Genomic DNA, 16,094 nt, shown 5'->3' with positions numbered 1-16,094 from the left:
GAGGTATTCAGAGACCTGGATTGGGAAGAATTGGGGATAAAAGTTAATGGAGAATACCTTACTAACTTGCGAGTCGCTGATGATATTGCCTTGATTAGTAACTGAGGGGACCAATTGCAACGCATGCTAACTGACCTGGGGAGGCAAAGCAGAAGAGTGGGTCTAAAAATTAATCTGCAGAAAACTAAAGTAATGTTTAACAGTCTCGGAAGAGAACATCAATTTACAATAGGTAGCGAGGCACTGGAAGTGGTAAGGGAATACATCTACTTAGGGCAGGTAGTGACGGCGGATCCGGATCATGAGACGGAAATAATCAGAAGAATAAGAATGGGCTGGGGTGCGTTTGGCAGGCATTCTCAGATCATGAACTGCAGGTTGCCATTATCCCTCAAGAGAAAAGTGTATAACAGCTGTGGCTTACCAGTACTCACCTACGGGGCAGAAACCTGGAGGCCTACGAAAAGGGTTCTACTTAAATTGAGGACGACGCAACGAGCTATGTAAAGAAGAATGATGGGTGTAACGTTAAGGGATAAGAAAAAAAGCAGATTGGGTGAGGGAACAAATGCGAGTTAATGACATCGTAGTTGAAATCAAGAAATTTAAATGGGCATGGGCAGCACATGTAATGAGTAGGGAAGATAACCGATGGTCATTAAGGTGTTACGGTCTGGATTCCAAGGGAAGGGAAGCGTAGCAGGGGGCGGCAGTAAGTTAGGTGGGCGGATGAGATTAAGAAGTTTGCAGGGACGACATGGCCACAATTAGTACATGACCGGGGTTGTTGGAGAAGTATTGGAGATGCCTTTGCCCTGCAGTGGGCGTAAACAGGCTGATGATGATCACTGAATTACTTGACATTCTCACTCGAATGCGTTGTCATTTTTGTAAATAGTTTCATGTCCTATAACATGTTCTGTCTTCAATTATGCTTTTTTATATGTATATTTTTGTTTGTTTTCTCAATGTATTACATTACGCGCGCTCATTTGTTTTCCCTGTACATTTTTAATCTTTGCTGCTTTAACCCACGTTTTGTACACATAATTTCTTTTTAGAACCGAGGGTCCCGTTGCAGTCATTGACTTTGGGACGCTGGTCTGCACACTATTTGTTAATTAGTAATTGTTTTTTTGAATGAAGACTAAACTGAAACTGAAACTGAAATATTGCTTTCTCCCACCAAAGGTCGTAGGTTCGAGTGCCTTGATTACCTCTATATGATTTAACTGTGCCTTAATTAATTTTACCTTAACACGAAATTCTGTGGGTTGGAGTTCCTGAATTACCTCTATCCTAATTAACTTTGCATTTTTTCTTGGCTTCATGAGCGGCATCGGGGCCAGCTGTGGAAGACGACGACGAACACGAGAGCAGTGTATCCTGCAACATATACAGAAGGGACCCACCTTCTCGTGGCGGTGGTGTAGCCGTTATTTCGAGCAACAACGTGTTTCGTTATTAAAACAACTTTATTATCATGAAAGTTTGTTCCTACTGATCAGCTTGCGGGGATTATTGGTTAATCTTGCAGTAGTATAACGTCCGCCACGTCCCACGACGGATTTCCTGACCTAGTCTCATGAACATATTGACACGTGAACGCGTTTATCTTTTACGGGCGAGCGCTTTTGCCGTCTAAGAAATGTTATCGCTCAGCGCAGGACGCGCCTACATATATCGGAAGTTTCTAGAATGTTATCGATGCTTCTATCCGCTGACTGTTGTCGCCGAACCTTGTGTAATCTGATAGCATGTATGCACGACGCGAATGGTATAGAACTTCGTGGAAGGCACGCCGATCCCAGCGATTACTCTGGAACGTTTGACGACTGATGCATAAAAGCCGACGCGCTTGACTCATGAGAGAACACTGAAGATATATATGATGCGAATCACGTTTAATCAAAATATAAAAACATGCTTTAATATGTGTAAATATTCAGAGCTGACACAGGCGTCCCCTCTTTTCTTAATCTGGTTGGCCTCCAACAATTCACGCACCACAGAACCTTTACATTTAAACATGATTGTTTTATCATGAAGCCTTCCTTCACATACTTGTTTATTCTTATTCCCGCAGGCCTTGCAATGAAGCGGCAAGTTAGAACCATGTCCATTTTTCAATGATAGCTTATGTTCCCGTAGCGTTCATGAATACATCGGCCAGTGTGGCCGATATACTCTTGCCCACACTTCAGCGGTGTGCGGTATACGAACCCTTCTTCACACTTAACAAAAGGTTTCGGATGTTTAATAGAACACCCCACTTTCTTACAGTCATCCGAACCAATCAGGCGGCGCAAAGTAGCAAGTTTTCGGAGCGGGGAAAAGAACCACAGGAATCTTAAATTTCACAGCGACGTGTTTAAGGTTACGCGCCACTTTATGAGAATGCGGTATCACCATTGGTTTACCTTTCTTTCCGAATGTTTGACCTTATTCACTTCTTTTTCTTTATTTCCTTTACCTTTTTCAATAACGCCTCCGAAACTGCGCTTAAAACCAGGCAAGGAAAGCCAGCCTTCTTCAACTTCAAAATCTGTTCATCAAAGCTTGCTTGTGCCTTATGACAGCACGATTTTTTCAGGGTGGATTTGAGGCGCTTAGTCGCAATCGCACGTTTAACAATCTTGGAGTGTGTGGACTCATACGGCAGCAATTCCTTGCGGGCACGAGGTTGGTACATCCAGCAGGTACCTTCGTCAGTACGGGTTATGTCAAGATCTAAAAACTGCAAGCTCTTATCCTTGGCTAGTTCAAAAGTAAAATCTAAGCATTTGCCTTGCTGTTTAAAATCAGATAAAATGCCCCGCACAGTATTTATTTATTTATTTCATTATTTATTTCAACATACTGTCAACCCCATGGGGGTTAACAGAGTGGGTAAATTTTGACACATACGTACATTTGCGATCCTGGCTTAAGAAAATACAGGATAGGTGGGAACACATACAGAGATGCAAATAGTATCAATAAGTAAAAGAGAGGACTGCCTTCTCGGAAAGTTCAACAAACTTGGACAACTTTGTTTGCGCGGTAACACATGGGTTCAGTTCATTTCATTCTCGCACAGCTTGTGGGAATTAGGAAAACAAAAACGCGTTATTATTGCAAGAGAACTCTTCTAGTCTATGTGGGTGCATCTGTCAAGTCTGGCGAGTGGATTTAACGTTTATAAAGTCCGAGTAGTCTAGATTAAATGAGTAGTGGTGTAACATATACAAAGACTTCAAACGCTGTAGTTTAGCTCGGCTTTCCAGAGTGTGAAGGCCAGCGCATTGTGATAGCTCAGTTGGTGAGTCGGTACGCTTATAGCGGTTATAAAGGAAACGGACGGCTTTCCTTTCAATCATTTCGAGTGTGTGGATGTTATTTTTTGTGTGCGGAAACCAGACTATATTCGCATATTCTAAGATCGGCCGAATAAATGTGAAATAAGCAAGGTATTTAGTTTCAAATGTAGAGTGACACAAGACTCTCTTGAGAAAGAACAGTTTCTGCATTGCTTTCCTGGTTACCTGTTGGATATGCGCAGTCCATGTCAAGTCAGAAGAAATGATGAGTCCTAAGTAACGACGCTCGGAAACACTAGGGATGATGGCATTATTAATGGAATAAGGATAATCTGAATTTCGTTTTTTCTTTGTAACCGTTTTTTCTAAATTGATGGACATCTGCCAATTCTTGCACCATTGCCCAATTAGACCTAATGCATTATTGAGTTTAATTTGGTCATCAATGTTCAGGACTTCTTGGTAAAGCCCGCGGTCATCTGCAAACAGAAGGATTTTAACATTAACTTCTTTCGCGATATCATTTATGTAGAGTAAGAATAGGAGGGGAGCCAGAACAGTGCCCCGAGGTACACCGGAAAGAACTGGAACAGAATCCGAAGAATGGTCTCCAAGATGCCCAAACTGTTTCCTATTGCACAAATAATCACTTACCCAGCAAGTTACTGGCCCATCTCCGAGTATGTTCTTAAGTTTGAAAATTAGTTTCGCGTGAATTTTCGCGTTTGAATCTTCCGGACATTAACTGGGCAAATCTAGACGCACATAACCGGCAATCCAAAGATTTTCTTGACACAATCCTTACATTCAAATTTATTCAGATGGTTAATATGGCAACCCGTGGGGAGAACATTCTAGACCTTGTCCTTGTTTCTAACCTCAAAATAATAACATCGCTATCATCCGTAGCTGGTCTAAGCAACCACAATTTACTGCTATTTAATCTTTGCATCCCAGTTCCTTTCAGACAGCCCTCGACCAAATACATTAGGGACTACAACAAAGCAAATTTTACCAAAATTAACACTGAACTGGACACTTCTTCAATTTCTTTTCGTGAGACTGCTCCTTCTCGTACAGTAGATGAAAACTGGTTGTTATTTAAGAATAAATTATTATGGCTTGTTGAGAGACATGTACCTCTCGTTCGCATTCGCGGTGATTTAGGAAAACCCTGGTTTTCTAACACACTTCGGAGGCTGTCGGGAAGGAAAGAACGTCTGTTTCGTGATGCGAAACGCTCTAAATCTTGTTCAAAGTGGGACAAGTACTTCAAATGCCTCCGCAAATACACTAGTACTTTGAGACAATCCAAAAAGAAGTTCTTCCACTACGATTTGCCTAACATCATACGTGTCAACCCCCAAAAATTTTGGAATATTCTGAAACCAAACAATAGCTCCAATAACATTTCCTTGACTTATCCTGGCGGTTCAAACGTGCCGCTTGATCAGCGGTCAGACGTAATCAACTCATATTTTTCTTCTGTCTTCACTCGTTAGCCTGCACTGAAGGACTTTTATTTGCCCAGCCACAGTTTTCCCCTCATGTTTCCCATTACAATTACTTCTCAAGGCATTATGAAACTTATTGATAACCTAAAGATTTCTAGTGCCCCCGGGCCACATAACATCACTGCTAAGATACTAAAAGGTACGAAAGCAATTTCCAGTCTAATATAACAAATAATTTTTACCCACTCCATTACTGATAGTTCACTTCCAAATGACTGGAAGATTAGCAAAGTGGTGCCGGTATATAAGTCAGGCAGCCACTCTGATCCTTCCAACTACCGCCCCATTTCCCTAACGAGTATTCCCTGTAAACTCCTAGAACATATAATATATTCGCAAATAGCATGTCATCTCGGTGATCATTCCTTCTTTTTTCACAATCAGCATGGTTTCCGGCCTGGTTTGTCATGCGATACGCAGCTTTTTGAATTTATTACTGAACTTCACCTGAATTTAGACTCATCACTTCAAACTGACGTCATATATCTAGACTTCGCCAAAGCATTTCACTGTGTTCCCCATCAGCGGCTTTTGGCCAAACTTTCATGCCTCGATTTCGACCCTTTCGCACTGTCATAGATCCGTTGCTGTCTTACTAATCGATTCCAGTACACAGCTATCGGAAATCATTGCTCAACCACTGCTAGCGTCATCTCCGGAGTACCACAGGGGTCCGTCCTCGGTCCCCTACTCTTTCTCATCTTCATAAACGACCTTCCCAACGGCATATCATCCAATATCCGACTTTTTGCAGATGACTGCGTAATCTACCGTCGCATTACAGACCCAGCCCACCATGAAACGCTCCAAAAAGACTTACATTCGTTAGAAACCTGGTGTTCCAACTCTTTAATGAAACTTAACATCTCCAAATGTAATGTTATGCAGGTATCCCGTAAACACTCTTACAAGAATCACTCGTACTTTTTAAACTCGACAGCCCTATCCACCGTTGAGTCGTATCGTTATCTCAGTATTACTATTAATAGCAAGTTGACCTGGTCCGACCATATAACAAAATTGGCTGCCGACACTAATAAATCACTTGGTTACGTCAGACGTACGCTTGCTCTCTGCCCCTCATCCACAAGAAAACTAGCTAATGAAACTTTTATTCGAAGTAAACTTGACTACGCCTCAGCTATTTGGAGCCCGCACCAAGTTTAATTAATATGGTAGAATCAATACAAAATCGTGCCGCTAGATTCATCAGTTCCGGGTACAGCCGTGAAGAAAGTGTCAGTGCGATTAAATCATCTCTAGGACTCGAACCATTGGTGTTGCGTCGGAAACTTGCGAAACTGTGCCTTTTCCAGAGACATTATTATAACTTCCCCGAACTGCATGGAAGGCTTCTAATCCCACCAACCCGTACATCTCGTCGCCTTTTTAACTCTTGCAACATCCAGCGCTTGCATGGTTCAACATTTTCCTTTAATCAATCGTTTTCGCCTAGCGCCATTATAGAGTGGAACTATTTACCAGATAGAGTTGTCAATGAGCGCAACCCCATTATCTTCAAGCAGCTGCTTACTGATCACCTTTAACCCTAACCTTATAATGACCGTACTGTGCCTTCATTCTTTTACGATTGCCGTCTCACATTGTGACTGTTCTGCTGATTTGCTTTTGCACTCTATTCAGTGTGCCTCTTGGCTTTTTTGTTGTTGTTGTTTGTTTGTTTGTTTGTTTGTTTTAATGCGAATCCACAGGCTGAGTCTTGTAAGAAATTGTAACCATATCTTTGTTTCTATCCTTATCTTCTGTAACCCCCCCTTATTTAATACCCCGGCAGGGGTCCTTAAGGAAAATAAATGGTGATGATAAATGATGATGAGAGACCCGGTCAAAGGCTTTTGATAAGTCTAGAAAAAGCACATCGATTTGAGACTGGTTATTAAGGGCTTGTGCAAGGTCATGGGATATTTCTATTAGTTGCGTTACAGTGGATAACCTACTACGGAAGCCGTGCTGGTTTGGATGAAGGATTTGATTAGTTTTTACAAATTCTGTAATAAACTTCAAGATAATATGCTCAAGCATTTTACAACAAGTACAAGTCAAAGATATAGGCCGGCAGTTTGCTGGCGATGAAGCTACTCCCGATTTATGCACTGGAATAATTTTAGCGATTTTCCACTTTGCTGGGAGGCTACTTTGACGTATTGAGTTTGAGTATATCAGATGCAAGTACTTGCTGATAGGTTCTGCATACCGTTTTAAGAATTCGTTCGGAATTCCATCAGGGCCGCTACATTTCTTTTACGTCGATATTTAGTAACATAGAAAGTATACCAGTTTCGGATATAGTTCGAGAGCCAGCTAGTTTGCTCTGTTGAGAACCAAAGGTAAATGAGTATGGGTATGTTGAGACATCGGCGTCACGCGTAAACACCGATTGAAAGTAGCTATTAAAAGCATTTGCTCTGTCTTTATTTTCCGCTGGGGATGCTTCGCGGTTGCTGTTTCGAGAGTGGATGTAACGCCAAAATTTATGGGGCGAGCCCTGGACGGAATGTTTTAAAGTGGTGCTACTGAAATGCTCTTTAGCACCACGAATTCTGCCTTTTAATAAAGTCGTAAGAGAATGTAAACGTGAGCTGTAATCAGAGTACATGCATAACATTTTAGTTTTCCTTAGCCTCTTGATTCTACGCTTTAAATGGGTTATATCGCGTGTAATCCACGGATTGTGTTTTCTCGTCACCTTTGGTAGTTTCGGAACAAAACAGTTAACTCAGTACATAATATGTGCCCGAAATTTCAGCCAGACATCGTCAATATGTGACTGCTCGTCCGTCCAAAGATTACAGAAGTCATTATATTCATGGGTAAGATACGTCATGATAGCAGCATCATTTGCCCTATTGCAGGCAAATATATATTTGACAGGGCCCTTCGTCCGAATAACACATGCCATGGGCAAAGTGCACAGGACAAGTTTGTGGTCAGACAAGCCGTCTAATACTTCTACATGGGTGTCGGCTGTCACGAAATTATCAGTGACAAAAACTAAGTCTAAGACAGAGCTGGAGCGTCCCTGAATACGAGTAGGCGTTACAACAAGTTGTTTATTTTATTTATTATTTATTTCAGAATACTGCCAGCTTCCATTTGGAAGCCCAGGCAGGAGTGGTACAAACAACACGTGAGTTCAAACTTTTTCCTCAAGGGGATACAAAAAAAAGTAAAAAAACCAGCCTAATAGGCAAAGTTAACACATGCAAATACACAAAAGAAATACGATGATGCCGTCACATTGCTGCCAATAGGAAAGGCGTAATAAATGAGTCATCAGAATATGTAACAAGCAAAGGTACAGTGAATGCCTGACATTACAAGCACGTCTGTACTGCAGATAAGAAGGAACCTGGAGTGGCTGAGTTGACCACGCTTTGCGGAAGAGCGTTCCATTCGCGAATTGTCTTGGGCAGGAAGGAATAAAGATATGCGTTTGTTCTAGCGCGCGGCAATAATATTGTTTGATTGTGCTTACCTCTGGTCAGTCGCGATTTGTTAAATTGCATGTAGTTGTCAAATCTCATTTTAGTGTGGTTGTTAACTATGTTATACATTGCTTGTAGACGGTGCATTTTGCGACGAGTTTCTAGTGTCTGGAGCCCAGATCGCAACCTTAAAGAGGTGACTGAAATGCGCCAATTGTAAGCATTATAGATAAATCTAAGAGCTTTTTTTTGTACTCTTTCGATAATGTCTATACCAGCCTTTGTGTGAGGGTCCCAGACTATATCGGCATACTCGAGTGTTGGCCTAATAATTGCCTTATATGCGGTTAGTTTGGTAGCACTAGTGCAATTTTTTAAACGGCTAAATTAAATTAAAAGGCTAAATGTGACAATAAAATCTAAAATGCGATTAGTTTCTGCCATTTTCGGACCCAGAGAGCTCCAATTTACATCAGGAAGGTTGAAGTCGCCAGCCAAGATAATTTTGCCTCCAGGCATGTGCTTCTGCATGAAATCATACAGGGGATCAAGATAAGTTGCTTCCGCGCTTGGTGGTCTATAGACGGAGCCCACGTGTACAAAACTTTCTCGGAGATAAATTTTACACCACGCAGCTACCACTTCCGGAGCGGCGGGCATTACAACATAAGTTATGCCTTTTTTGATGAGAATGGCAACTCCCCTCCCTTTCACCCTCTGTCCTTCGGCTCAATCACATAACCGGGTGAAACAATTTCGTGATCTGAAATATTTGTGTACAACCATGTTTCAGTTAAGGTGACGATATCGGGCTTAACTGCTAGCAATATAGCATCAAGATCTTCAGCTTTGCTGATAATGCTGTGCGTATTCAGATTTATCAAAGTACATACCGTCGCGACCGGGTGGATCGTGGTTCTGCATTGGTTTCTTCGTGTTCTGGTGTCAGTTCTATGATGTCGCTGTCATTGCCCCAAGCGAGAAGGCGACCATTTATTCGTACCTTGTCGTACATCAACCTTACTTTTTCTTTCCTGTCTCGGTTTTCTTTAGTTCGATTCCATAACTTTTTCCTCACGTCCCAGACATATCGTGAAAAATCTTCGCCGATTGAGTAACCAGATCCTTTCAGTTTAGAGCAGTTTTTTAGAACGTTTACTTTATCACGGTAGTCTTGCAGTTTGCAGATAACTGGCCGAACTTTGCCTTCGTTATCCGCCTTTCGACGACCGAGTCGATGAATTCTTTCTATCCCCGATATCATCAAATCTGGTTTATCTTTCAGAATATCATTTGTTACTACTGTGTGAAGTGTTTCGGAGGTCTCATCTTCTTGTTCCTTTATGCCAAAAACAATAAGGTCGGATCGCCGGCTTCTGTTTTCTAAATCATCGACTTTTTTCGTCATTATCAAAAGCTGTTGCTCTAACTCAGTTACTTTTTTCACACAATTGGAGACTTGGTTTTCCAGGTGTCTTTTCAATACTATTAAGCTTCTGATTTGTTACGGTTTTCCCTTTCTTGATATCTTGAATGTTTGTCGCAATTACTTTTAATTGTACCGCAATAGAAGGATCTAGTCCAGGATTTCGCTCTATGTCGCCTCCCATTAGCAACAATAACATCAGTTAAACATTCAGTGTACACAACACGTCGAACACGGGCTGTGGGCACGGCAGCAAAAGGTGGAATACGTTGTTACTACGCAGGCATTTGCCGTAGCGTTTGCTCACCTGTATGAAGAAAACGAATGGGTTTGTAGGCCTCATCCTGGCATTGCCGCCGTGCCCCCTGCCGAGTGCTTCTTCGCATGCCTTATTTATACTGGCTGGTGTCGCTGTTACTGATACTCGTGCCGGTTCCGTCGATGAGACTGTGGCGCAACTAGGAAGGCTGTGGTAGAATTCATGGGCGATTGCAGGATGACTGGACGTGCTGGGCGCAAAGATGGGACTGATGCCAGCAGCCGGTATGTGAGATAGCTTGATGCCGTGCGTCGATGACTGTCCCACCGGTAAAGGCAGCAGTCCGAGCAATACCTGTATGAAGAAAACGAATGGGTTTGTAGGCCTCATTCGGGCATTGCCGCCGTGCCCACTGCCGAGTGCGTCTTCGCATGCCTTATTTATACTAGCTGGTGTCGCTGTTACTGATGCTCGTGCCGGTTCCGTCGATGAGACTGTGGCGCAACTAGGAAGGCTGTGGTGGAATTCATGGGCGATTGCAGGATGACTGGACGTGCTGGGCGCAAAGATGGGACTGATGCCAGCAGCCGGTATTTGAGATAGCTTGATGCCGTGCGTCGATGACTGTCCCACCGGTAAAGGCAGCAATCCGAGCAAAACCTGTATGAAGAAAACGAATGGGTTTGTAGGCCTCATTCTGGCATTGCCGCCGTGCCCCCTGCCGAGTGCTTCTTCGCATGCCTTATTTATACTGGCTGGTGTCGCTGTTACTGATACTCGTGCCGGTTCCGTCGATGAGACTGTGGCGCAACTAGGAAGGCTGTGGTAGAATTCATGGGCGATTGCAGGATGACTGGACGTGCTGGGCGCAAAGATGGGACTGATGCCAGCAGCCGGTATTTGAGATAGCTTGATGCCGTGCGTCGATTACTGTCCCACCGGTAAAGGCAGCAATCCGAGCAAAACCTGTATGAAGAAAAAAAATGGGTTTGTAGACCTCATTCTGGCATTGCCGCCGTGCCCACTGCCGAGTGCGTCTTCGCATGCCTTATATATACTAGCTGGTGTCGCTGTTACTGATGCTCGTGCCGGTTCCGTCGATGAGACTGTGGCGCAACTAGGAAGGCTGTGGTAGAATTCATGGGCGATTGCAGGATGACTGGACGTGCTGGGCGCAAAGATGGGACTGATGCCAGCAACCGGTATTTGAGATAGCTTCATGCCGTGCGTCGATGACTGTCCCACCGGTAAAGGCAGCAATCCGAGCAAAACCTGTATGAAGAAAACGAATGGGTTTGTAGGCCTCATTCTGGCATTGCCGCCGTGCCCCCTGCCGAGTGCTTCTTCGCATGCCTTATTTATACTGGCTGGTGTCGCTGTTACTGATACTCGTGCCGGTTCCGTCGATGAGACTGTGGCGCAACTAGGAAGGCTGTGGTAGAATTCATGGCCGATTGCAGGATGACTGGACGTGCTGGGCGCAAAGATGGGACTGATGCCAGCAGCCGGTATGTGAGATAGCTTGATGCCGTGCGTCGATGACTGTCCCACCGGTAAAGGCAGCAATCCGAGCAAAACCTGTATGAAGAAAACGAATGGGTTTGTAGGCCTCATTCTGGCATTGCCGCCGTGCCCCCTGTCGAGTGCTTCTTCGCATGCCTTATTTATACTGGCTGGTGTCGCTGTTACTGATACTCGTGCCGGTTCCGTCGATGAGACTATGGCGCAACTAGGAAGGCTGTGGTAGAATTCATGGGCGATTGCAGGATGACTGGACGTGCTGGGCGCAAAGATGGGACTGATGCCAGCAGCCGGTATGTGAGATAGCTTCATGCCGTGCGTCGATGACTGTCCCACCGGTAAAGGCAGCAATCCGAGCAAAACCTGTATGAAGAAAACGAGTGGGTTTGTAGGCCTCATTCTGGCATTGCCGCCGTGCCCCCTGTCGAGTGCTTCTTCGCATGCCTTATTTATACTGGCTGGTGTCGCTGTTACTGATACTCGTGCCGGTTCCGTCGATGAGACTATGGCGCAACTAGGAAGGCTGTGGTAGAATTCATGGGCGATTGCAGGATGACTCGACGTGCTGGGCGCAAAGATGGGACTAATGCCAGCAGCCGGTATGTGAGATAGCTTGATGCCGTGCGTCGATGACTGTCCCACCGGTAAAGGCAGCAATCCGAGCAAAACCTATATGAAGAAAACGAGTGGGTTTGTAGGCCTCATTCTGGCATTGCCGCCGTGCCCACTGCCGAGTGCTTCTTCGCATGCCTTATTTATACTGGCTGGTGTCGCTGTTACTGATGCTCGTGCCGGTTCCGTCGATGAGACTGTGGCGCGACTAGGAAGGCTGTGGTAGAATTCATGGGCGATTGCAGGATGACTGGACGTGCTGGGCGCAAAGATGGGACTGATGCCAGCAGCCGGTATTTGAGATAGCTTGATGCCGTGCGTCGATGACTGTTCCACCGGTAAAGGCAGCAATCCGAGCAAAACCTGTATGAAGAAAACGAATGGGTTTGTAGACCTCATTCTGGCATTGCCGCCGTGCCCACTGCCGAGTGCGTCTTCGCATGCCTTATTTATACTAGCTGGTGTCGCTGTTACTGATGCTCGTGCCGGTTCCGTCGATGAGACTGTGGCCCAACTAGGAAGGCTGTGGTAGAACTCATGGGCGAATGCAGGATGACTGGAGGTGCTGGGCGCAAAGATGGGACTGATGCCAGCAGCCGGTATTTGAGATAGCTTCATGCCGTGCGTCGATGACTGTCCCACCGGTAAAGGCAGCAATCCGAGCAAAACCTGTATGAAGAAAACGAATGGGTTTGTAGGCCTCATTCTGGCATTGCCGCCGTGCCCCCTGCCGAGTGCTTCTTCGCATGCCTTATTTATACTGGCTGGTGTCGCTGTTACTGATACTCGTGCCGGTTCCGTCGATGAGACTGTGGCGCAACTAGGAAGGCTGTGGTAGAATTCATGGGCGATTGCAGGATGACTGGACGTGCTGGGCGCAAAGATGGGACTGATGCCAGCAGCCGGTATTTGAGATAGCTTGATGCCGTGCGTCGATTACTGTCCCACCGGTAAAGGCAGCAATCCGAGCAAAACCTGTATGAAGAAAACAAATGGGTTTGTAGACCTCATTCTGGCATTGCCGCCGTGCCCACTGCCGAGTGCGTCTTCGCATGCCTTATATATACTAGCTGGTGTCGCTGTTACTGATGCTCGTGCCGGTTCCGTCGATGAGACTGTGGCGCAACTAGGAAGGCTGTGGTAGAATTCATGGGCGATTGCAGGATGACTGGACGTGCTGGGCGCAAAGATGGGACTGATGCCAGCAACCGCTATTTGAGATAGCTTCATGCCGTGCGTCGATGACTGTCCCACCGGTAAAGGCAGCAATCCGAGCAAAACCTGTATGAAGAAAACGAATGGGTTTGTAGGCCTCATTCTGGCATTGCCGCCGTGCCCCCTGCCGAGTGCTTCTTCGCATGCCTTATTTATACTGGCTGGTGTCGCTGTTACTGATACTCGTGCCGGTTCCGTCGATGAGACTGTGGCGCAACTAGGAAGGCTGTGGTAGAATTCATGGCCGATTGCAGGATGACTGGACGTGCTGGGCGCAAAGATGGGACTGATGCCAGCAGCCGGTATGTGAGATAGCTTGATGCCGTGCGTCGATGACTGTCCCACCGGTAAAGGCAGCAATCCGAGCAAAACCTGTATGAAGAAAACGAATGGGTTTGTAGGCCTCATTTTGGCATTGCCGCCGTGCCCCCTGTCGAGTGCTTCTTCGCATGCCTTATTTATACTGGCTGGTGTCGCTGTTACTGATACTCGTGCCGGTTCCGTCGATGAGACTATGGCGCAACTAGGAAGGCTGTGGTAGAATTCATGGGCGATTGCAGGATGACTGGACGTGCTGGGCGCAAAGATGGGACTGATGCCAGCAGCCGGTATGTGAGATAGCTTCATGCCGTGCGTCGATGACTGTCCCACCGGTAAAGGCAGCAATCCGAGCAAAACCTGTATGAAGAAAACGAGTGGGTTTGTAGGCCTCATTCTGGCATTGCCGCCGTGCCCCCTGTCGAGTGCTTCTTCGCATGCCTTATTTATACTGGCTGGTGTCGCTGTTACTGATACTCGTGCCGGTTCCGTCGATGAGACTATGGCGCAACTAGGAAGGCTGTGGTAGAATTCATGGGCGATTGCAGGATGACTGGACGTGCTGGGCGCAAAGATGGGACTGATGCCAGCAGCCGGTATGTGAGATAGCTTGATGCCGTGCGTCGATGACTGTCCCACCGGTAAAGGCAGCAATCCGAGCAAAAACCTATATGAAGAAAACGAGTGGGTTTGTAGGCCTCATTCTGGCATTGCCGCCGTGCCCACTGCCGAGTGCTTCTTCGTATGCCTTATTTATACTGGCTGGTGTCGCTGTTACTGATGCTCGTGCCGGTTCCGTCGATGAGACTGTGGCGCGACTAGGAAGGCTGTGGTAGAATTCATGGGCGATTGCAGGATGACTGGACGTGCTGAGCGCAAAGATGGGACTGATGCCAGCAGCCGGTATTTGAGATAGCTTGATGCCGTGCGTCGATGACTGTTCCACCGGTAAAGGCAGCAATCCGAGCAAAACCTGTATGAAGAAAACGAATGGGTTTGTAGACCTCATTCTGGCATTGCCGCCGTGCCCACTGCCGAGTGCGTCTTCGCATGCCTTATTTATACTAGCTGGTGTCGCTGTTACTGATGCTCGTGCCGGTTCCGTCGATGAGACTGTGGCCCAACTAGGAAGGCTGTGGTAGAACTCATGGGCGAATGCAGGATGACTGGAGGTGCTGGGCGCAAAGATGGGACTGATGCCAGCAGCCGGTATTTGAGATAGCTTCATGCCGTGCGTCGATGACTGTCCCACCGGTAAAGGCAGCAATCCGAGCAAAACCTGTATGAAGAAAACGAATGGGTTTGTAGGCCTCATTCTGGCATTGCCGCCGTGCCCCCTGCCGAGTGCTTCTTCGCATGCCTTATTTATACTGGCTTGTGTCGCTGTTACTGATACTCGTGCCGGTTCCGTCGATGAGACTGTGGCGCAACTAGGAAGGCTGTGGTAGAATTCATGGCCGATTGCAGGATGACTGGACGTGCTGGGCGCAAAGATGGGACTGATGCCAGCAGCCGGCATGTGAGATAGCTTGATGTCGTGCGTCGATGACTGTCCCACCGGTAAAGGCAGCAATCCGAGCAAAACCTGTATGAAGAAAACGAGTGGGTTTGTAGGCCTCATTCTGGCATTGCCGCCGTGCCCACTGCCGAGTGCTTCTTCGCATGCCTTATTTATACTGGCTGGTGTCGCTGTTACTGACACTCGTGCCGGTTCCGTCAATGAGACTGTGGCGCAACTAGGAAGGCTGTGGTAGAATTCATGGGCGATTGCAGGATGACTGGACGTGCTGGGCGCAAAGATGGGACTGACGCCAGCAGCCGGTATATGAGATAGCTTGATGTCGTGCGTCGATGACTGTCCCACCGGTAAAGGCAGCAATCCGAGCAAAACCTGTATGAAGAAAACGAATGGGTTTGTAGGCCTCATTCTGGCATTGCCGTCGTGCCCCCTGCCGAGTGCTTCTTCGCATGCCTTATTTATACTGGCTGGTGTCGCTGTTACTGATGCTCATGCCGGTTCCGTCGATGAGACTGTGGCGCAACTAGGAAGGCTGTGGTAGAATTCATGGGCGATTGCCGGATGACTGGACGTGCTGGGCGCAAAGATGGGACTGATGCCAGCAGCCGGTATTTGAGATAGCTTGATGCCGTGCGTCGATGACTGTCCCACCGGTAAAGGCAGCAGTCCGAGCAAAACCTGTATGAAGAAAACGAATGGGTTTGTAGGCCTCATTCTGGCATTGCCGCCGTGCCCCCTGCCGAGTGCTTCTTCGCATGCCTTATTTATACTGGCTGGTGTCGCTGTTACTGATACTCGTGCCGGTTCCGTCGATGAGACTGTGGCGCCACTAGGAAGGCTGTGGTAGAATTCATGGGCGATTGCAGGATGACTGGACGTGCTGGGCGCAAAGATGGGACTGATGCCAGCAGCCGGTATGTGAGATAGCTTGATGTCGTGCGTCGATGAGTGTCCCACCGGTAAAG

General features: G+C 46.4%; 1 pseudogene; it reads right to left on the bottom strand.

Annotated features, from left to right (window-relative positions):
• Nucleotides 1-9,139: 9,139 nt before the first annotated feature.
• On the bottom strand, nt 9,140-10,144 carry LOC140216043 (uncharacterized; annotated as a pseudogene).
• Between the last annotated feature and the right edge of the window lie 5,950 nt (nt 10,145-16,094).

The sequence above is a fragment of the Dermacentor andersoni genome, chromosome 2, assembly GCF_023375885.2.
Source record: "Dermacentor andersoni chromosome 2, qqDerAnde1_hic_scaffold, whole genome shotgun sequence".
In the NCBI taxonomy this organism is placed as follows: Eukaryota; Metazoa; Arthropoda; class Arachnida; order Ixodida; family Ixodidae; genus Dermacentor; species Dermacentor andersoni.
The sequence above is the reverse complement of the archived record's forward strand: the minus strand, read 5'-3'. Positions and strand labels throughout refer to the sequence as shown.